This window comes from Anolis carolinensis, chromosome 3, assembly GCF_035594765.1.
Source record: "Anolis carolinensis isolate JA03-04 chromosome 3, rAnoCar3.1.pri, whole genome shotgun sequence".
Classification (NCBI taxonomy): Eukaryota; Metazoa; Chordata; class Lepidosauria; order Squamata; family Dactyloidae; genus Anolis; species Anolis carolinensis.
In genome coordinates this window covers 56,888,333-56,911,109 of record NC_085843.1, presented here as the reverse complement: position 1 = coordinate 56,911,109, position 22,777 = coordinate 56,888,333, and the positions used below count along the sequence as shown (strand labels likewise).

General features: G+C 39.2%; 1 long non-coding RNA gene across 1 annotated transcript in view; it reads left to right on the top strand.

Moving 5' to 3' along the window:
- Positions 1–22,777, top strand: part of LOC134298065 (uncharacterized) — a 65,035-nt gene that overhangs the window by 31,751 nt on the left and 10,507 nt on the right. The window contains exon 2 of the long non-coding RNA XR_010005041.1: positions 20,589–20,676. This is a non-coding gene — a long non-coding RNA (uncharacterized LOC134298065). The remainder of the gene's footprint in view (positions 1–20,588; positions 20,677–22,777) is intronic.

Genomic DNA, 22,777 nt, shown 5'->3' with positions numbered 1-22,777 from the left:
TTTAATCGATTTGTCTAAATTAATATCCAAGACTCCATTAAAGTCCCCTAAAATTATAATATGGTCGAATTCAGCTTGATCTATTTTTTGTCTTAGTAATTTAACAAATTTTCGCTTGGGGCCATTTGGTACATATATGTTACACACTAGTATTTTTTCGAGATCTGTGCCAATTTTCACAGCGATTATTCTGCCTTCTTGATCCCTGAATTCCTCTACTGGGTTTAATCTTTCATCCATATATATCGCTACTCCTCGCTTCTTTTTAATGTCTGAGGAATAGAATACCCTACCTAAATTTGTATTTATTAAATATTTTGCATGTTTCTGGGCGACGTGAGTTTCTTGAAGTGCGATTATGTTGTAGTTACTTTTCCCTAAATAGTTAAGGAGTTTTTCCTTTTTGTGGGTAAATTTAAGCCATTTATATTATTTGAAAAAATCTTTATTGTCTGCGTAAAACTATTCATTGGGAATTTCTGTAATCTTCTCTTCATCCTCCTCCTCTTCAGTTAAGTCTTCTTCTTCATCTTCTGTGAAAAGTGTCATCTGAGCTCCTGGGACATCTTTTGGTGATTCGAATCTTCTTTTTTTGGGGTTTTAAAAAAATTTCCTTCACTCGGTGGTTGTGGTGATGATTTTTGGGCAATGTCTTTCTTTAATTTCCTATAGATTTCGTCTGCTTTTTCTTCAGTTTTTATCCATATCTTCTCTTCTTTATAGGTTAGCATCAGATCCTCTTGTTTCTCCCATCTAAATCTGATCTGGAGACGCTTCAGTTCATCTGTTAGAAAGAAGTACTTTCTACGGTTGTTTAGAGTAATTTGCAGGAATTCCTTAAAAATCATAATTTTCTTGGTTTTGTATGTGGCTTGTTTTATTCTATTCTCATGGAGGATTTCATCTCTGAAACTTTTTTTAACAAAATGCACAATCACATCTCGGGCTACTTTGTTTTTCTTTGCATAGTTTGTGTGTATTCTATGAGCTCTGTCTATTTGTTCTGCGGCTTCTCTCTCTGTACACTGTATTATTTCGGCTACTAGTTTGGCTATGATAAGTTTAATATTTTCTTTCGGTTCCTCTTCTACATTTCGGAATCTTAATTGATGTTCAGTCTCATTTTGTTCAATTTTTTCCTGCATTTTTTCCAATTTAGTGTTTTTGAATTCCAATGCTTCCACTTTTCGTTGTAACTTTATTTGTACTTCTGAGAAACCTTCACAAGAAGCTTTGCAATTCAAGACTTCTGTGAAAAAACTGACAAGTGGCTTTTTTTGTAGCAAACACACAATGTCTGCCCAATAAATATTTTTGGTGCAGAAAATCCTGCTTCCTGCTGTGATGAAAAGACTGTTTTCTCTGCAAAAAAAATGCCCCATGTCAATTTTACACAGAATAAATCTTTACAGCATTCTCTGTACTTCTGCATTGCCCAAAAGTGTTCTCTGTGCAAAAAGCCAAGGACAAATTTTTCACAGAACAAGTCTGAGGACTTGTTTACATGGGCCTAATAAACTGTATTTGCTTCTATTCTCTTTACTATATTCCTCCTCTTCCAATAGATCTCACGGAATAAAATATTTAATCTGGATTATCTCTATATTTAGAAAATTCAGAGGATGACCTGGAATTTGTTTGAAATTTTGGAGCAGCCTTGTGGGTCTGGGGCAGTGTGGACAGCAGGATCAGGCCCAATTCATACCCAAAAATATGTCTAGGCTAATAACTTCAATGGAATATCATTCAATTTGCCTTTACATTCCCAACTAAAACCAAGTGGACAAAGTGTTTCCGGTTGCACTGTGCCTATAGTGACTGTTCCTTTTATAGTAACATTTGTAATATACTCTACTTTCTCTTTTCTGTCAGTGTAAACATATTTGTGCATTACAAGTTGATTAAATACATTTGTTTTTAATTCAATTTGTCGTCCAGATTTCCCCTACAACCATTCCTCTCTGATGTATAAGTTTTGTTTTCTAAGCACAATATTTTAGTAACAGAAAAGCAACAAAGAGTAAAAATATATTTCTAATGAGACGTTATTTTCTTTTACACAATAGGAATTTCTTTATGTATCAACCAGCAGTGAATTGTTACTGTGTAACATTCTCTTTTCATATATTTAAGTATTTTTATAGGATTATTACTCAATAGATTTTACTGAAATCATTTGTACCGTATACAGAAAAGCAAGAAAATGGAAGAATGAAAGGGAATATATTTTATTTCTCACTGTGTGAATGCATGTGAGTAAACAAGTGGCAAGATAATAAATCCCTCCCTCCCTCCAAAAGTACAAAGTAAACACAAAGGAAGTGCTTAACAAAAGAAAACAGGATGGTTGCTAATTTTAACGCAAACCAAAAATCAAAGGATTCTGCATTGCAGCATTATTCTCCCAAGACCAGGAATGAAATAACTTCTTTTCACAGCTGTATGATGACAGGAATTGCAGCACATGCTAAAAAGAGCAGAATTAAACATGGTAATTAGACTTTCACTGTCAGTGCAATTTTTGAAAGCTAAAGAGAGGGGGGAAAGGGGGGGGGGACTAAAAGGACCAACATTACCTTAAAAAGAAAATACTTGAAAAATGGAGAAAAGATGAATAGACACACTTGTTCGTATTAAATTTCACTGTTGCATAAGAGAATGAGAGTAGTGGGTGAATGCATTCTTTCTTCTTCTGCCTCCTGTAGTACTCTGCATTCTGTAAAACCTTTAAGACTTTAATCTGATAGTGTATGAAGGAACTGAGTTTTACATTATCCCCTCTAATGGCATTATTTGATGCCTCCATTGTGACAGAAAGCAGGGCCATTGAGCAACAAAAGGGAGGTGCTTTCATTTGTGGGCAGAACACATGTTTTCTGACAGAGGAAAAAACTATTAGCTTACTAGTACAGTGTTTCTATATGTTTAGGCGATGAATTAAATCATAGCTGAGAGCAATATACCACAGAGAAGACAGTTGCTATTCACTTCATTTTTACTCTCCAGATTGGAAGGATTTTCCTTCCTCATTTGAAAGACAGCAACATAAAAAATCAGAAATACAGGAAATTATGTGATCTTATATAGAAGCCCATAGTTGAAATCATTGTCAACATATTTTTTTCTAAGAAGAAATAATTTTATTACGATAAATGATAGTATCTTGGAAAAAGAAATATTAGTGCTATCTAAGGAAAAATGATTGAGAGGAGAAGGTGGAGGAAGCAGCAGCAACTGGAATTAAGTGAACCAAGCCTAAAAATACCAGTCTATGTGTGAGGAACCAATACAGCAGACATTATAAAGTCTCTTGTTCACTAACATTATGTAGTCACTTGTACAACCATAGCTACAACATCTTCCTCATTTTCAGCCACAGCTTCTAAATATTTTCACTTTGATGAAATTGAAAAGTATGAAAAATGATATGACCAGTTGGTTTCCTACATCCACCCATCTCAGATTTTGAACTATGGCATTCAGATCCAAATAAATGCAGTATGAAGATACCTGCAAGCACAAATGGTGATATTTATCACGCTAGTCTTTTAAAAACTTCTCATTCTTTGCTAAGCAACAGAGGCAGCCAGAGGGTGAGAACTCTAATTGAGAACTTCTGCCTGGGGCTAGCCTCACCAAACATACTGGGCGTGGCCCCCACAGCTGTGCATTCTCACCTGAATCCAGCAGCAGATAAAACAGCCATCACTGGCCCTTTGTTCCACCCTGTCTTGCAGATGTGCAATTTTGTATTAGAGACTTACCATCATCTTTGTTAGTTGTTTAGGCTCGGGGAATTTTGCCATCACCTTTGCAAGGGCTTTTTGGGTCATGAAGGGTCTTTTTGGGTTCAGGGTGGGTTGGGCTATTTTAGTTTTGGTCTGGGTTGAGGTGGGTTGCGCAAGACCTGAGGACTAGAGAAGCTCGAGACTCTGGGTTCATGTGCAATCCACTTATGTTAAGCCAATCAATAAGATCTTGGCACTCTAGGACTTTTACCAACATGGATAGACACCTAATCATCACGAGAAAAAACACCCCCATCCACTTCTCCAAGGACCTCATATCACAATTTACACCGCCCCGCCCCCCCCCATGAAGATCCGGGCTACATTCCTGTGCCTAAACAGTATCCAGAGGAGTCCTTATCTGTGATGATCTGGGAGGGCATAAAAACTGGGACTAGACATTATGGGGAGGGAATCGGGAGGCAGGTGGGGGAGGAGAATGGTAACTAAACCTTTTTTCTTGGTCCTTTTTAACTTGTGGAATGGTGCAATATAATAATTCTAATTCAGCCAGCACTTTAAACACTCTGACTCAGACACTACATCTGCCCTGTTGTCTTGTCGCAAACTGCCTTTTTATGTTTAATGTTTTAATTGTTTATTAATATTAGATCTATTAGCAAACATGTACTAAATGTTTGATTTATATATTTACATTTCTATTTTTGTTATTTTTCAGTTGTTCTATTAAGTACACCTGATGTTGTTCATTTTATTGTTTATGATTTGATCTGTTTGTTGTGTTTTCACATGTATGGTTAGCATTGAATTTTGCCATTATTATGTTGTAAACTGCTTTGAGTCCCCCCCCCCCAGGGGTGAGTAAAGCGATATATAAATGCAGTAAATAAATAAATAAATAAATAAATAAATAAATAAATTCCTTTGCCACCTTTATTTAAAGGGGTTTCCAGGTGTGGTCTAACCAAGGCAGAATAGAGGGGTAGCATGACTTCCCTGGATCTAGACGCTATACTCCTATTCATGTAGGCCAAAATTCCATTGGCTTTTTAAGATGCCACATCACATTGTTGGCTCATGTTTAACTTGGTGTCTTTTTCGCACATACTGCTGTTGAGCCAGGCATCCCCATTCTGTATCTTTGCATTCCATTTTTTCTGCCAAAGTGAAGTATCTTGCATTTGTCCCTGTTGAACTTCATTTTATTAGTTTTCGGCCATATCTCTAGTCTCTTAAGATCATTTTGAATTCTGCTCCTGTCTTCTGGAGTGTTAGCTATCCCTTCCAGTTTGGTGTCATCTGCAAACTTGATGATCGTGCCTTCTAACCCTTCATCTAAGTTGTTAATAAAGATGTTGAACAGAACCGGGCCCAGGACGGAACCCTGCGGCACTCCACTCATGACTTCTTTCCAAGATGAAGAAGACGCATCAGTGAGCACCCTTTGGGTTCGTTCACTTAGCCAATTACAGATTCACATAACTGTAGTTTTGTCTAGCCCACATTTTACTAGTTTGTTTGCCAGACGGTCGTGGGGGACTTTGTCGAAGGCCTTACTGAAATCCACGTACACTACATCCATGGTGTTCCCTGTATCGACCCAACTCGTAACTCTATTTAAAAAAGAGATCAGATTAGTCTGGCATAACTTGTTTTTCGTAAGTCTGTGTTGAATATTAGCGATGATCGCATTTGTTTCTAAGTGTTTGCAGACCACTTCCTTAATATTTTCCAGAATCTTGCCTGGTATCGACGTGAGGCTGACTGGTAATTGTTTGTGTCATTCAATTTTTCCCTTCTTGAAGATAGGGACCACATTCGCCCTCCTGCCATCTGCTGGGACTTCTCCTGTTCTTCAAGAGCTCTCATCAATTATTGCTAGTGGTTCTGAAATAACTTCAGCTAGTTCCTTCAATATTCATGATCTGACCCTGGGGACTTGAATTCATTTAGAGTGGCCAGGTGTTCCTGGAGAACTTGTTTCCCTATTTGGGGTTGGATTTCCCCTAATCCTTCATCCATTCCATGTTGCTGAAGTTGAAGACGGCTTTCTTTTTTTGAGAAGACCAAGGCAGAGAAGGCATTAAGTAGTTCTGCCTTTTCCCTGTCCCCTGTCACCATCACCCCATCTTCTCCTCGCAGAGGGCCTATTGCCTCCTTGTTCTTCCTTTCTCTACCGATGTAAGCAAAAAATCATATTTTGTTGTTTTTAATGTCCCTGGCAAGCCTGAGCACATTTTGCACTTTATTTTATTTATTTATTTATTTGTTTATTTATTATTTAAACTTATATGCCGCCACTCCCCTAGGGCTCGGGGCGGCTTACAAGAAAGGCTAAAATCTAACAATTTAAAAACATCTTTAAAATATCTTTTTAAAAAATCTTAAAAACACTCCCCCAAGGCTCGGAGTGGCTTACAAAAACAAGCTAAAATCTAAGCAATTTAAAAACAGCAATAACGGAGATCAAAAGCCTGCTGAAAAAGGTGTGTCTTACATGCCCTGCGGAAGACTGGTAAGTCCCGCAAGGCACGAACTTCAGGCGGCAGAGTGTTCCAGAGTGATGGTGCCACTGATGTAAAAGCTTTACATGTAGTTGCTGTTAGAGGCAAGGTATTAAAACTGGGAACTTCCAATAGATCTTGGTCCTCAGAACGGAGGGATCTCTGGGGTTGGTAGGGGGTGAGGCGGTCCCTCAGGTACATTGGCCCTAGACCATGTAAGGCCTTAAAGGTAAGCACCACCACTTTGAAAGTGATCCGGTGCTCGATTGGTAACCAGTGCAGCTGTAGTAAGATTGGTGTTATATGACATCTCATCGGGGCTCCCGCAAGAAGTCGAGCAGCTGCATTTTGTACCAACTTGAGCTTCCGGATCACCGACAAAGGAAGGCCAATGAAGCCTGTTACAGTCGTCCAGTCTTGAGATAACCGTGGCCTGGATCACTGTAGCTAGGTCATCCCTTGACAGATAGGGGGCCAGCCATCTTAGCCTTTTCCCTACAGAAAGGGAAACCTTTTCCCTACAGAAGTTGGCTGTTTGTTTGAATTTTTCTTTGGTGATTTCTCCCCTTTTCTACTTCTTGTGCTTGTCTCTTTTGAGTCTTAGCCCAGTAAGAAGTTCTTTGGACATCCATTCTAGCTTCTTTGCACTTGTCTTATTTTTATTCTTTGTTGGCACTCTTTGCATTTGCGCCTTGAGTATTTCACTTTTGAAAAACTTCCATCCATTCTTAACTCCCTTGTCTTTAAATATTGGCGTCGATGGAATGCCGCTCAGTATTTCTTTCAATTTCTTTCAATTTCTTTCAACCTGATGAGGTTTGTGAGTCTGTGCGCAAAAAGGTGTTTTCCTACTTGTGTGAGATGCACCCCATCACTTGCCAGTAGGCCATCCTCCTGTAAGAGTAGGCCATGGTCGAGGAAGCCAAAACACTCCTCCTGACACCATTTTCTGAGCCAGTTATTGACCTGTACTATTTTTCTGGCTCTTGCAGAGCAGTGTCCTACAATGGGGAGGAGGGATGAAAAGATCACATGTACATTACACAGTTTTAGCTTTGTTCTGAGAGCTCAAAAATCGTTTGTGATCTTTTGAAAAGTATGCGTAGTGGTATCATTGGTTCCTACATGAATCAACATAAGGGGGGAGGATGATGGGACTTTAGGAGCCTGGTGAGCCTTTGAGTGATATGGCGTATTTTTGCCCCCAGGAGGCAGCATATTTCTCGAGCCATCCCATCCAGTCTGGAAATGATGGCTTCCGTTCCTCTGAGGAAGGAGTCACTTACTACCACAACCTGTTTTCCCTTAATAGGGTCCCTTTTATGCAAGATAGTGTGTAGGTCCCCTGAAAAGGGTTTCAGTTGAAGTTAATTGTGCAGGTGTAAAGTGTTGTCCTCCTCCTTGACATCCCCAGTGCATTTGTCAATGACAATCCATTGAGATGCATCCAAGAGCCCATTACTCTCCCAAGGGTGTTCCTGTTGTGCATGGTCTATGATTGGGGATGGAGCATCTGCATGATTGTGTAAATGTGAATGTGGTAAAGCATCGCCCCCGTCAGGGCTATCCAGCATACATTGATCAAGGGTGACCCATTGAGCGGTATCTAGGTGGTCCTCCACAAGATGTGTTTCCTGTTCAGATGTTAGCGGTGTAAGAATTTGGAATCTGTTGTGTAAGTCAAACGGAGCAGAAGTATTCTGCGGGGGCTGCCTGGTCCTGTGCCTCTTTCTACGGGTAACCTCCTTCCATGCCTGAGAGTTATCCACATTCAAATTGATATCCCCATAAAGTTCCTTATTATGGTGGTGTTGGTGTGATGCGGGTTGCGTATCTAGAACAGCGTGTTGTTCAGTGTCCAAGAAGAGCTCGAGTTCCTGAATGTCCTTAAAGATCTTTATACGGTCCTCAAGTTGTTGTATCCTCTGCTCCATCAGAGTCATCCATTTACACTTGGTGCAGATGTAGTTGACTAGTTGTTGTGTGAAGAAACTGAACATGTTACAGCTTGTGCATGTGATGGGATGGTTTTGCTTTTGTTGCATGTCTTGGTGAGTGAGGTTACCAAGCGGGATCTGTATAGTGTTAGGTAATTCATATGCACTTTATGTGTAGACTGCCAGCCCCCCTTTTGTGTGTTTGTTTATGTTGTTTTTGTTTTCTGTGTGTACTGTAAAGGTTTGTTAGTGTGCGACACCTGGCCTCTCTTTCAATACAACACACACCCAGCAGTTAGACTTTGAACACAGGAGCCAAGCCCACACTCAGTTTCCAATGCAATCTTAGCCAAAGTTTACCTGAAGCCAGGGAGCAAAGATGTCTTCTTGCTTCCTCAACTTCTTTGAGAACCCAACAGTCTGATTCAGTCAAACACTGACTAGATGCAATTGCAAACCCAGGTGCTGTCTGGCTGTCCTTTTGCTTTCAGAAAAAAGCATGATGTCTTCACCCTTGTCCAGGCATGAAGTTTCATCCCCCTCCTCTGCTGCACAAAGAGAAAAAATTCTCATGTTGGTGCATCCCTATGATCAATTGCTGAATGACAGAACTGCACCTGGGAGTCTCTGTTTGTTGTGTACATTAGGCTTGATCGATCCACGAAAAATTTGATTCTAAACTCGTTTCAAAACTAGAGGGGGGCAGCTTTTCGTTTCTGATGGTATTTCCGAATTTGGCCCCCCAAAAAATTCGAAATTAATGAAAATTCGTTATTTTCTAAATTAATTCGTTAATGGCGGACGCGCATGCGCAATTCCCAAAAACAGCACAGAGGGAGAGGACTTTACAGGACTCTCCCACCCTCATTTTTTGAGTGATCTTCTTCCAACTTGGTACAGTGGTAGAACACATTTAACACTGATAGCTCACCAAAATTTGGAACGTTTCCCTTATCCTCTGATTTTTGGCGAATTTTCATAGCTTTTATAATAAACCATTTTTTAATAATTGCAGAAATCTGTTCCTGGTTTGAAAGTCTTATTTCCTGTTAAATTGGGTTGTCTTTACTGTGAAAGTCATTGTTCTACTTCAGAAACTTTGTTTTTGTGGCTGAAACTTTGTTAAATTGGTGTGTGTGTGATATATACTGTGTATATATAATATATATATAGTCCCTGCATAATGTGTGTGTGTGTGTGTGTGTGTGTATGTATATAGGTAAAGGTAAAGGTATCCCTTGACGTTAAGTTCAGTCATGTCTGACTCTGGGGGTTGGTGCTCATCTCCATTTCTAAGCCCAAGAGCCAGTGTTGTCCATAGACACCTCCAAGGTCATGTGGCCGGCATGACTACATGGAGTGCCATTACCTTCCCGCCACAGCGGTACCTATTGATCTACTCACATTGGCATGTTTTCAAGCTGCTAGGTTGGCAGAAGTTGGAGCTAACAGCGGGCACTCACTCTGCTCCCGGGATTTGAACCTGGGACCTTTCGGTCTGCAAGTTCAGCAGCTCAGTGCTTTAACACACTTCGCCATCGGGGCTCATGTATATATAATATACATACACATACACACAATGTGGAGAATATGTGGAAAGGTAGATAGATAAGTTGGGAGCCACAGCGAAGGCACCTTCCTGGGAGCAAGGTCTAATAATAATAATAATAATAATAATAATAATAATAATAATAATAATAATAAATCCCTTACAATATCCAAGATGGCTCACTGCTACAGAATCTTGGGAGGTTTAGTTTGATATGGTACCATTATTGGCAGAGAAAGCTAAGCTGTAGGAGTTGAAATCCAATCATTTATCCTCCCTATAGAATCAATTTTATATGCATTTTTAGCTACAGAAAAGCTAAAATCAGGACAGTAAAAGAACAACACCCAGAAAATGGGAATTCCAGACAGGAAACAATCAGGGCCAGCTAATACCCCCCAACAAAGGATTCCCCCAGGTAGGAAGCAGCCAGGCTTTGAAGCTGCAAGGCTATTCAATGCTAATCAAGGTGACCAATTGCAACATTCACACTTGCCTCCCACAGACAAGAGTTCTTTCTCCCACCCTGGACCTTCCACAGATATATAAACCCCACTTGCCTAGCTTCGCACAGACGTCAAAACCTCTGAGTATCAGGCCTGAGCTGAGGCGAGGCGGCGGCCATTTTCCCCCTCCGTCTTCCTCCTCCTCCTCGGCCTCTTTCCCCCTCGCCCCCTCCCATTGGCTGAGCCCGTGACGCCCCTTTTGCTGAGGGGCAAAAGGAAAGGGCCTGAATGGTGGGAGTTTGGGTGATTTGCAAAAGCTTTTTTTTCCTAACAAAAAAACGACGACATAACGAAAAACGGCCTCTCGCGATTTGAAACCGCGATATCCAGACGTGTGGACAACCAATGCCGTATATTGCTTCAAAACAAACGAAAATAACGAATTAATAACGGTTAACGGGGAAAACGAATTATTTGAGCAAGCCTAGTGTACATCCTGAGCAAAGAAGCAGCCACTTCCTTCTGACCACTAGTGTGTATGTGCACTGATAGTGATTAGGGCTGTGCAAAAATCATAAGAGGGTCATAAATTGTAAGTGTTTTGTAAAATCCATACAGAGCATGCAACCCAATTTACAACCCCCCAGAGCCATCCTCCATTGAACACAAACTAATCAAAACACTCACCTGAGTTTTTATAAAGAAGTTCATTTGCGCGCTCTCTCTCTCTCCCTCTCTCTCTCTCTCTCTCTCTCTCTCTCTCCATTCACCTCCCTCTCCCTCCTTGTGTCCAGGGCTGCTCTTCCTCCCTCTCACCCATTCTCCTTCAGCCTCCCCCTCATGGCAAACCATTTTCATGGCAGAGGAGGAGTCCCGGCGAGGGCAGCAAGCAGGCCCTGCCCTAGGGCTGTTCTCCCACTCTCTCCCTCCCTGTTCTGGGCCTGGGGCAAGCTCCGAGCTTGATAGGCGAGGGCCTTTAGCTGGGCCTCCTCTTCCACCTAGCACAGGACAGGGCCTGCTTATGTAAGGCTAGTAATCTCATGTCAGAGGCCTTTGGCAAGGCCTCCTCCCCCATCAGGTGTGTGGCTCTTCCCAGGCTCAGTGCAGGTCAGGGCCTGCTCACATAATGCCAGGTGGCAGAAGGAATAGAGCCACCCCGTCCCATGGGGCCTCCTCCTCCACCAGGTATAGCTTAGTTCCTGTAGGTTTTTTTAATCATGAAAGGAAAAAATAACTAATTTCTCATCACTTCGTATTAGATACAACCCAGGCCCTTTCGGAATTGTTCAAAACACTTTAGAATCCAAACAGGGGTTGCACAAACTAAGCAGTCTTTTTTTAGTCATGCACACCCCTAGTAGTGATCTACACTTTACTACCGAGCCACATGATTTTATCTAGAATTCCTATTCTATAGTGCAGGGGTCTCCAAACTAAGGCCCGGGGGCCGGATGCGGCCCTCCAAGGTCATTTACCTGGCCCCCACCCTCAGTTTTAGACTTAGGCTCGCCCAAAGTCTGAAATGACTTGAAGGCACACAACAACAACAGTCCTACTTAGCTTGACTATCTCATTGGCCAGAAGCAGTCTCACACTTCCCATTGAAATCCTGATAGGTTTACAGTATGTTGGTTAAAAATGTTTTTATTTTTAAATATTGTATTGTTCTTTCATCTACTAATATTGTGCTATGGTAATAATATAATATATTGTGTATACATATAATATTGATAATACAGTAGAGTCTCACTTATCCAAGCTCACTTATCCAAGGTTCTGTATTATCCAAGGCAGTCTGCCTTTTAGTAGTCATTGTTTTTGTAGTAAATGTTGCAATGTTTTGGTGCTAAATTTGTAAATACAGTAATTACTACATAACATTACTGTGTATTGAACTGCTTTTTCTGTCAATTTCTTGTAAAACATGATGTTTTGGTGCTTAATTTGTAAAATCATAATGTAATTTTATGTTTAATAGGGCTTTTTCTTAATCCCTCCTTATTATCCAATATTTTCGCTTCTCCAAGGTTCTGCCGGCCCGTTTATCTTGGATAAGTGAGACTCTACTGTAATATTATAATGTAATACAATATAATACTTATTTATTACTGTATTTCTACCCCCGCCCTTCTCACCCAATAGGGGACTCAGGGCGGCTGATAATAATAATAATATAATAATATTGTATAATATAATAATATTAATTATATATTATATATTAAATGTAATATTACCAACAATATTACAGTATAGTTGTGTGGTATAGTACAATACTATAATATATAATGCTAATATTGTGCTATGCTAATAATATAATATATTGTATGTACATACAACTTGTAAGCCACTCTGAGTCCCCTTCGGGGTGAGAGAGGGTGGGGTATAAATGTAGTAAGCAAACAAAGAAATAATTTTTGGGGGAGTTCGCACTACAAATAAGACATGTGCAGTGTAAAATTTGTTCATTTTTTTTTTCCAAATTATAATTCGGCCCCTCAACAATCTGAGGGACCATGAACCGGCCCTCCACTTAAAAAGTTTGAGGACCCCTGCTATAGTGCCTTTGCCTTGAACTGTCACCCAATTATTTATTTTCCTCATGAATGCATTATTCTGTATGTGTTAGAAAACAAACCATTGTCCAGAAACCAAAAGCAAAACAAATGGCGAGGTCTGAAAAGGGGTTTTCTATTATGAGCTAAGTATGGGGTTTTTTTTCATGTTATTCTCACTTGTAGGACATGTACATTTTATCCTTATTATTTATTGGCAAAGTATACTGAACAGACATTGATAATGTCTAGAGTGAGCAACACAGTCAGTCTCAGAGGAGGTGCTGTGGAATGAACTGCAATGCAATTTCACAGTGCCTCACCCTCTCCTCCCTACCACTCCATTCAGAATTTAGTCAGTTATATTGATGGCTGATTTATAAATTGCCAGGAATCAAATGCATTACCCCCTCCCTTTCTAAAGATTATAAAAAGTGCTCCCATTCCATGTAGATTAGCTGTTTCATAAATCAAACCATGACAGCCAACTGTCATTGCTCCATTTAAAAGTCAGACAATGTAGCAGAACTTAAGGGATAATTAAATAAAATAACTCCAAAGTAACTGGGTTTACTTCCAAAAATAATTTCTCATATATTTTAAGCAGCCAGCTTTCACCTTTGCTCTGAAATTACTTATCACATTCACTGATCCATTGCAAGGCAGAATTTGGAATGTAAATACAAATACCAAACAGTTTAGAAATGATTAGTGCATGTCTATATAGGTTTTGTCAACAGCCATCTTCTTAACATGAAATGACAGACTACAAAAATTCAGAAAGTACAAGATAATCAGACTTGTTATTCCTAACAAAATCCTCCCCCTGCCGCACACACACACACACAGTCAGAAATTTATTATACAGTAGAGTCTCACTTATCCAACATAAACGGGCCGGCATAACGTTGGATAAGCGAATATGTTGGATAATAAGGAGGGATTAAGTAAAAGCCTATTAAACATCAAATTACATTGATTTTACAAATTAAGGACAAAACATCATGTTATACAACAAATTTAACAGAAAAAGTAGTTCAATACACAGTAATGCTATGTAGTAATTACTGCATTTACGAATTTAGCACCAAAATATCACAATGTTTTGAAAATATTGACTACAGAAATGTGTTGTATAATCCAGAATGTTGGATAAGCGAGTGTTGGATAAGTGAGACTCTACTATACTTATAATCATACTTATGAATACATAATGGCACGGATCTGGCTGTTCTTTGTTGTTGTTGTTGTTGTTGTTGTTTACATTCCATTTAATCTCCCCTTTAATCTCAAAGTAGCTTAACATAAGCAGGGACAATTACCCTCTAGCTTTTAAAAAGCAATTGTAAGACCAATTCTAAAGAAGTAATCTCCAGGCTCCTCAATATTAAATAACTACCAGCCCATTTCAAATCTCTCTTTTTTGGGCAAGTTTCTAGAGTGAGTGGTGGCTTCTCAGCTACAGAGATTCTTGGATGAAACCAATTATCTTGATCCCTCGCAGTCTGGTTTTAGGCCTGGTCACAGAATGGAGGCAGTTTTGTTTGTCTTGGTGGATGACATCCACAAAGAGCTAGACAGGAGAGTGTGAACCTGCTCGTTCTTTTGGATGTTTCAGTGGCTTTTGATACCATTGACCATGGTATCCTTCAGGATCGGCTCTCCGGAATGGGTCTTGGGGGCACTGCTTTTCAGTTGCTCTGCTCCTTCCTGGAGGATCATACCCAGATGGTGATGCTGGGGGATACCTGTTTGGACCCCTGGCCATTGACCTGTGGGGTCCTACAAGATTCTATTCTACCCCTCATGCTTTTTAACATCTACATGAAACCCCTGGGTGAGATCATCCAGAGTTTTGGAGTTGGGTGTCATCTCTACGTAGATGACAAACAACTTTACTACTCTTTTCCACCTTATTCCAAGAAAGCTCCCTGGTTCCTGGCAGCTGTGATGGATTGCATGAGGGCCAACAAGCTGAGTCTTATTCCAGACAAGTCAATCCTCCTGAGGACACAGGTCCACAGTCTGGGGGGGGGGGTGTCTTTCTGGATTTAGCACTAATGCTTGAAGCTCAGGTGTTGGTGGTGGCTGGGAGGACTTTTGCACAGTTAAAACTGGTGCACCAGCTATGAGCGTACCTCGAAAGGCCTGACTTGGCAATGGTGGTCCATGCCTTAGTTACATCTAGAATGGATTACTGTAAGGCAGTGTACATGAGGCTGCCTTTGAAGACGGCTTGGAAACTAAAGTTAGTGCAAAGGTTGGCAGCCAGCTTACTAACTGGGGCTAGCTATAGGGAGCATACCACACCCCATTAAAGAAGCTGCACTGGCTGCCGACAAGTTTCTAGGCCCAATTCAAAGTGCAGATTATTACCTACAAAGCCCTACACAGTTCGGGTTCAACCTATCTTTTAGACTGCATCTCCTTTTATGAACCGCCATGGGCTCTACGATCCACTGGGGAGGCCCTCCTCTTGGTTGCACCACCGTGTCATGAGTGGTTGGTAGGGACGAGAGAGAGGGCCATCTCGATGGTGGCCCCTGGCTTTTGAATGCCCCTCCCCCCAAAAAAAAATTAGGCTAGCTTCCACACTCCAATGCTTTAAAGGTTCATGTATTTTACATGGGGAAGCATTGCCACTCCACCAAAGCCTGAAGCAGGGGTGGTTTCTGTGTCAGCGTCAGTTCTTATTAGACATGTGTTCACAGCACAGTCCTCTAAAGGGTTAAGAGAATAGAGATGTGATCCCAGAGGGACAGCTGAGTCATTTCCTGTCCTTTGGAGGTAAGAATGTGAGTGGCTTGCATGTAAGTTTCCTTCTCTGACATGTGGCTTGCTTTCTGCCATTTTTAGAGGCTTTGTCATGATTCTCAGCATATCTCATCCATTTCCATCACTGTGTGAAGGTCTTATTGAGGTTGTGAGTATCTTTGTATACCGTCCACCCCGCAACACTACAAAGTCCCTGTCGCACCTCTGCGCTGGTTCACTTTGCTACACACACACACATACCACAGCAGGCTTGAGTTTTTCAGTTTATTGATAAAGAATAACAAAACTTAATAAAAAGCAGTAAAGAAAGTTGAGAGTGCAATCCATGAAACACAGTTCAGAGTGTTCGTAAATTAAGAGTCCCAAGAATAACAAGGCAATTCCGAAGAAACCAGAAAACATGAGTTTCAAAAGTATAATCCAAACACATGAGACGAGGCATGAACTGAAACTAAGCAAGAGTTGAATCTTCAACAACGATGTTGCTCTGACTGAAATCTTTCCAAATTACATCTCCTATAAAACCTCCTTGCAAGCTAAAAACACATTCCTCTGAGCTCTAGCCCCCTACCCCCCCACCACACACACACACTTGCCTCCAATTCTCACAGAGCATCTGGGGCGCCATCTCAATTTCAACCTGGAATCCCTGTCTAACACAAATTCATCCCCCTCATTTGCACCTGGGCTTTGTTGATATTGACAATTCTCAGACTCCCATGAAAAGTCATCCTTATCACAAACTTTGGCAGCATCTCTGCTAAATGGGTAATGCACAGATATCTATAACAACATAGAACAACAATGTATGTGCATATACACTCTTGTAAAAGTCACGAAAATGTAACACAGATCTGTTTTCTATAACTCTGCCTGAGAGTAAGTTATTTCAAACTATATTATTTATAAAGAAATTACTTCCATAGTATCAAAAGTAAAGGTAAAATTTCATATTATGACTTAATGACGTAAATAACAGACATAAAGAGACACCCAAGTCCATATAATTCCTAGAGCTGCATGGAATCTTGAGCCAATGTCAATTGTTGTAAAGAAATTCAGCCTTCAAGATAACAACTTCTATATCCAAAGGAATTCTTCGTTTGATTCGCAACGCCAAGAACTGGCACACAACAAGGTCTCCTGGTTTGTTCCCCTTGTTTCGTTATCACTTCTTCGGGTGTTATGCCTGTCTTTATCTTATGCTTGAGTATACTAAATAAAGGAGTGAAACAACATACAAACAATAGATATATGATACTCCCCAAATTAACATTGCTTAGGAAAAGTTTATATATATATATATATATATATATATATATATATATATATATATATATAAAGATTAAAAAACACGCTTATTTACTTACATTCCTATTAGTAGCTTTGGTTCTGTTTTGAATGGAATTCTTTAACGAGCAAATGAAAGAGTTCCAGGATGCCTTTTAAGTAAGGCTACATGTTACAGAAAACAGGTGTAATCTATCCTAACATTTAGCCCTTGAGGAAATAGTGTTTGTAGTTTAAAAATCCAAAATGACTCTCTTTGTAGAAGATACCTTTTAACATCTGCATTTAGTCTGGGCGATACCTTTTCCAAAGTACAAAATTTAAAACTATGGTATGAGTGGGCTATTTCATTAAAATGTACATACAATGAAGAGTCAGTGGATCCATTTCTTATGTGGGAACGATGTTCATTTATCCTGGTTTTCAGGGGTCTGATGGTCATTCCAATATATAACAGTTCACAGGGGCATTGTATTAAGTAAACTACATTATCAGTGGAACATGTCAAATGCTGCAATGTGATATTGATATTAAGTGTTGGATAAGAGTATATTTTGCCCTTAAACAACTGCGAACAATAGTTGCAGTGGCCACAGCTCGTGTGACCCTTCATGATCAGTTTATGGGATGTAGTAGGAGAGTTGTATTCTGAATGGATCATAAGATTTCTTAAGTTGTTGGATCTTTTATGAGTGATTATTGATATGTTTTGGCATCCAGGGATGTCTTGTAAAAGATGCCAGTGTCTTGAGATAATCTTTTTGATTTCAGAAGAATATTGTGTCAGAGTCAGAGGCCAAATTATGTGGTTATTATGCTTCCTAGGGTGTTCCTGTAGTAGCTCACTTCTGTTGATGGACTTAGCCTTACTAATGGCTGTGTTGAGTATCCTGTTGGGGTATCCTCTCTCTCTGAGTTGTTTTTTCAGGATATCTGCTGTAGAATCAAAGTCCTTTTGAGTGCTAGAATTATGTTTCAATCATAGGAACTGAGACTATGGTAAATTTGATTTAAGAGAATAATGATGAAAACTGGAAAAATGTAGGATAGAATTTTTATATGTTGGTTTGCTGTAATTTTTCACTGATAGTTTCTGTCCATTTTTAAAAACCCTGATGTCCAAAAAAGTTAATATCAGTCTGACTGCAGTGATTTGTGAATTTCAAGTGTTTGTATAGTGCGAGGGTCCCCAAACTTTTTAAACAGGGGGCCAGTTCACGCTCCTTCGGATCATTGGTGGGCCAGACTATAGTTGGCCACCAAGCAGCAATAATAATAATAATAATAATAATAACAAAAGAGGGTTGGAAGAGACCCTTTGGGCCATTGAGTCCAACCCCTTTCTGCCTTTGTGAACCAAAAGCACAAGCAAAGCACCCCTGACAGATGGCCTCTCCACCTTAATGTTAACAACAACAACAACAACAACAACAAAAGAGGGTTGGAAGAGACCCTTTGGGCCATTTAGTCCAAACCCCTTCTGCCTTTGTGCACCAAAAGCACAAGCAAAGCACCCCTGACAGATGGCCTCCCAGCCTCAATGTTAATAATAATAATAAAAAGGGTTGGAAGAGACCTCTTGGGCCATTTAGTCCAACCCCCTTCTGCCTTTGTGCACCAAAAGCACAAGCAAAGCACCCCTGACAGATGGCCTCCCAGCCTCAATGTTAATAATAATAATAATAATAATAATAATAATAATAATAATAATAATAATAATAATATAGAAGAGGAGAACCCTTGGGTCATTTAGCCCAACTCCCTTCTGCCTTGGTGCCTTGGGGGCTGGATAAATGGCTTCAATGGGCTGCATGTGGCCCCCAGGGACCCCTGATCTAAGATATAGTGACAGACCCGGATCAGACTCGGAATGCGCCTGAATGTATATTTATATAAATGTTTTAATGTAATTAATTTAAATTGTAATGAATTTTAACTGAAATGTTTTTAACTTTAACTGTTTTATGCATGTGTTTTATATTTTAAGCCGCCCTGAGTCCTCCTTCAGGGGTGAGAAGGGCAGGGTAGAAATGTTGTAATAAATAAACTTAATTAAAAATAAACCTCCAAAGGAATTTTGGGTGAAAGAGAGCTCAAGAGTGTTTACTCAAGCTGATGAGCTACTATACAAGGCCAGGGGCTGTAAAACTGTGACTAGGACTCTGCAGTGTTTTGGAAATTGGAATTAAGTGCTTGTCTATGAAACAGTCTGTCCCATTGCACAGCAGGAGGAGGCCATGATAAGATTGAATTCATGTGTCTACCTAGCAGGAGTGTAGTGTGTGTTTGTACTCTGCTTCTCCTCCTCTTCTACCTCTCACTAACATAGTCATCCTTTATGTTTTCATCTATAAGTATGGAAGCACATTTGATCTTTTAAAATAATGTTCAGTTTTTGTGTAGTGAGACAATTGCTTCCACTGCATTTTATGTTTATAATTAAACAAACACACCAAAAATGTCCAGGGTCTACAGACACAAAACAAACATGCTTATGAACATAATCTGAGTTAGTGATGAGAAGGAGACAGTAGCTGGGAATGCTAGGCACCAACCAAAGTTTTGCACCTATGTACATGACTGCAAACTATGGCTTCAAAGCAGCAGCATTAATGGAACCACTTCCTCCAAACTGTAGTTCAACCAAATATACTGTTCTTGAGTTCCCTAGCTAGTTAAGATATACTGAATTGAATCCAAATTGTTATTCATGCGTTAGTTTAACTGAAATCAGTGGTTGGTTCAAGGCCCATTTATTTAAGTGGTGCTAAAGTATGACTAACTTATCCTTGATCCAATCTATTACATATGGATGTATGTGGGTTCTGTATCAAAATGGTACCCAAGCTATAAGACTCTTTACTGAGACATCATGTACCAAAAGAGGTGTATCCCAAAAGAAAAAAAAATCATGTTGCACAAAAGTTGTATTTTATTCAGAAGGTATTTTTGTACATTCAAAAGCTCTTTTGTGAATTTTTCTACAAGAAGTCCCAAATGTGGGGAATCATACATAACACACAAACACGCAAATACTTTCTTAACATCACATGATGGGAAAAAATGTGCTATATTTTTCACTCTTGTGAGTGAGAATGAACTGGATGAAGGCTGAAACACCTGCTCTTTCCTAACGATGGTTTGTTCCAGACTATATAAATTGGCTTTATTCTGATGTGTAAAGATGTTTTAGTCCACAGAATTTTCTTTGGACATGCTTTTCCTTCTGATTGTCCTCCTAATTGGGTAATGATCTTGAAGACTTTGGATATTATAAATTAAATGGATTCTTTTCTAACCAAACATTTATTCCTTTTTGCATCACCTGTGTATTTGGTTATTAGTTTAGTAGTTTATTATGTAAGTATTAAAAGTTTTATTGGTTTTGGAAAACCACCTTGAAAAGCCATGATCTGGAGTTGGGGGGGGGGGAGTATCAATATTATAAAACAATAAATATTAAGATTGATAAGGATGCTGACAATTGAGTACAGGAAGCAAGTAATACATTTAATGTTCAAAGAATTTACAAAAGAATCAAGGTTGAATGTGTTGATGAATGGAACAGTACTTAATAACCAGCTATGCAACAAATGGTTTTCTTAATTTTTTAAAAAAAGAAGTCAAACTAGAGAATACTTGCCTTTGTAATAACAGAACACCGTATGCTTATGGGACTGTACCTAGACATCTGCTATGTGACAAATACAGTACAATTAGTTATGGATCATCAAAGAGATTCCTTGCAAATGACAAAATGAGTGTGAACTCTAATTTTTTTTCAAGTTCAAACATCTGGGGAGTAATTAACAACTCGGAAGCTATGAAGAAAGGAGGAGTTTGGAAAATGGCAGAGCTGCAAGGAGCTCAGCAGGTAATATTGGCCACAAATTAGGTATGATCTTCCAATATAATGCTGCATTCTATGCTATACTATTATCTCCTATCTAGTAGGAAGATAACAGCATTGTCAATGCAACATATAACCTTATAAAGTTATGAATGCCTTCTGCAGGTACTGAATACCTATTATCTTTGGTGTGAGAAGAATCCCTCATTTTAGAAGTTGATGCTTGAGGCTCTGTGAATAGAGTGGGCAGCTGATTCTAAAAAGATTATTAAACTTTGACAAAGTTAAAAGAGAGCCAATATGTGTGTTCATAAAACTAAAATAGCAATGCCTTGAAGAACATCCAGGGAACAAGCAATGTTGGAGAAAGAGGCAGAATTAGGCATATGTTTGTTCAAAACACTTCTGTTCTGCTTTCTGGTCAAAATTCTGCAAAGCAGCTTGTGAAATTTAAGAACACAATAAAAATACAGAAAAAAGAACCAGAACTACTAAATAAACAAAAAAGTACCAACAAGATGGCCATCAAAAAAACATATCTACTATAATAATTAGTAGAGGTGTATGAAACACCAAAATCTGTTTTGTTTTGAAATACAAAATTCGTATGCCTCTGTTTTGTTTTTTAAGTGTTTCTAAAAACTCATTAGGGGTCTGTTTTGTTTCAAATTTGAAATTTTGAAAATGAGGTATTATTTCATTTTGTTATTCCACTCATTCGAGCCAATGGGAACACTTCTGGGGCTCATTTCCTGTCATTTTTATGTCTATCAAGATGAAACTTGTTACACTTGTAGGACACATTTTTGACACTAAACTTCCTAAGTATCAGACTATTTCACTCATCCATGGATTTTTTGAATTTGTTTAGGTTTTTACAAATAACACTTAAAACAAAAACTACAAGAGCTATCTCCTTTCATTTCTCTACAATGACACAACACAACCAGGGCATAATTCCTCCAAACTTTCAGAAAGATTCACACATCCACTGATTTTAGGGATTTCTTTTCAATTTCAGCACCTTGGCTAAGTCACTCTCTCTCAGCCTCAGAGAAGTGAGTTAACACACTTAGAAATCTATCGTTTGGACCAAGCCATCAAAAGCAGGAGGAAAAAAACAGTCTAAGCCTTGGCTTTTAAAATCTCTCTAAAGGGGACTAATACAGTAGAGTCTCACTTATCCAATATTCTCTTATCCAAAATTCTGGATTATCCAATGCAATTTACCTCCTGCCCTGATCCACAGCTGTTTCTCTAGGCAGCAAGGATTGAACTTTTTATGGATTTCATTTCTGACAGTGTTGCTACCGTAAGTTCATTTTATGCAATTCTATCTTTATTTGTACTCAATTTGTTAGTAGCAATATTTTTTTAGTCAATGTTTTCAATAGATTGAAATGTTTTGGTGCTAAATTCATAAATACAGTAATTACTACATAATGTTACCATATTATGGACTTCCTTTTCTGTTGATTAGTTGTAAAACATCATGTTTTTTGGTGTTTAATTTGTAAAATAACATAAATTGACGTTTAATAGGCTTTTCCTTAATCCCTCCTTATTATCCAACATTTTTGCTTATCGAACGTTCTGCCAGCCCATTTATGTTGGATAAGTGAGACTCTACTGTACTTTTTTTCCATTCAGAAACGTATCCTTAATAAATGGAAAACCTACACATGCAAAAAAAATGATCCTAAAGGGATCTGAAGCTGTGGCTAGCTGCTGGCTAGCTGATAGGCTAAACACGGCTGCAAAAGCATTGGAGAAAAGATGAAAGGAGCTCCTAACGGCTCAGTCCCCCCTCAAGATGGTGAGAGTCAGTGTGGCTGCTGGCAATTTCAAAACAAATCTCCAGCTCCTCTTTTTTATTGTCTCTCAGTCCTGATAGGCTGTGGTGAACATGTTACGGAGCTTTTTTACTACGCCTACCAGGAGAGTTTGCTTGAGTTTGCAAAAGAAACTGGGCCATGGAGACTTACAAAAAAAAAAAAACTTCTTTGGATCTTTTGGAAATTGGTGTTTTGTTTCATCTGCATTTGGCTGTGGGTGGCTCTGGGCTCAAAAGTTGCATTGTATATTTGAAATTCTGCCAAAATACTTACAACTTACAATGTGTCCA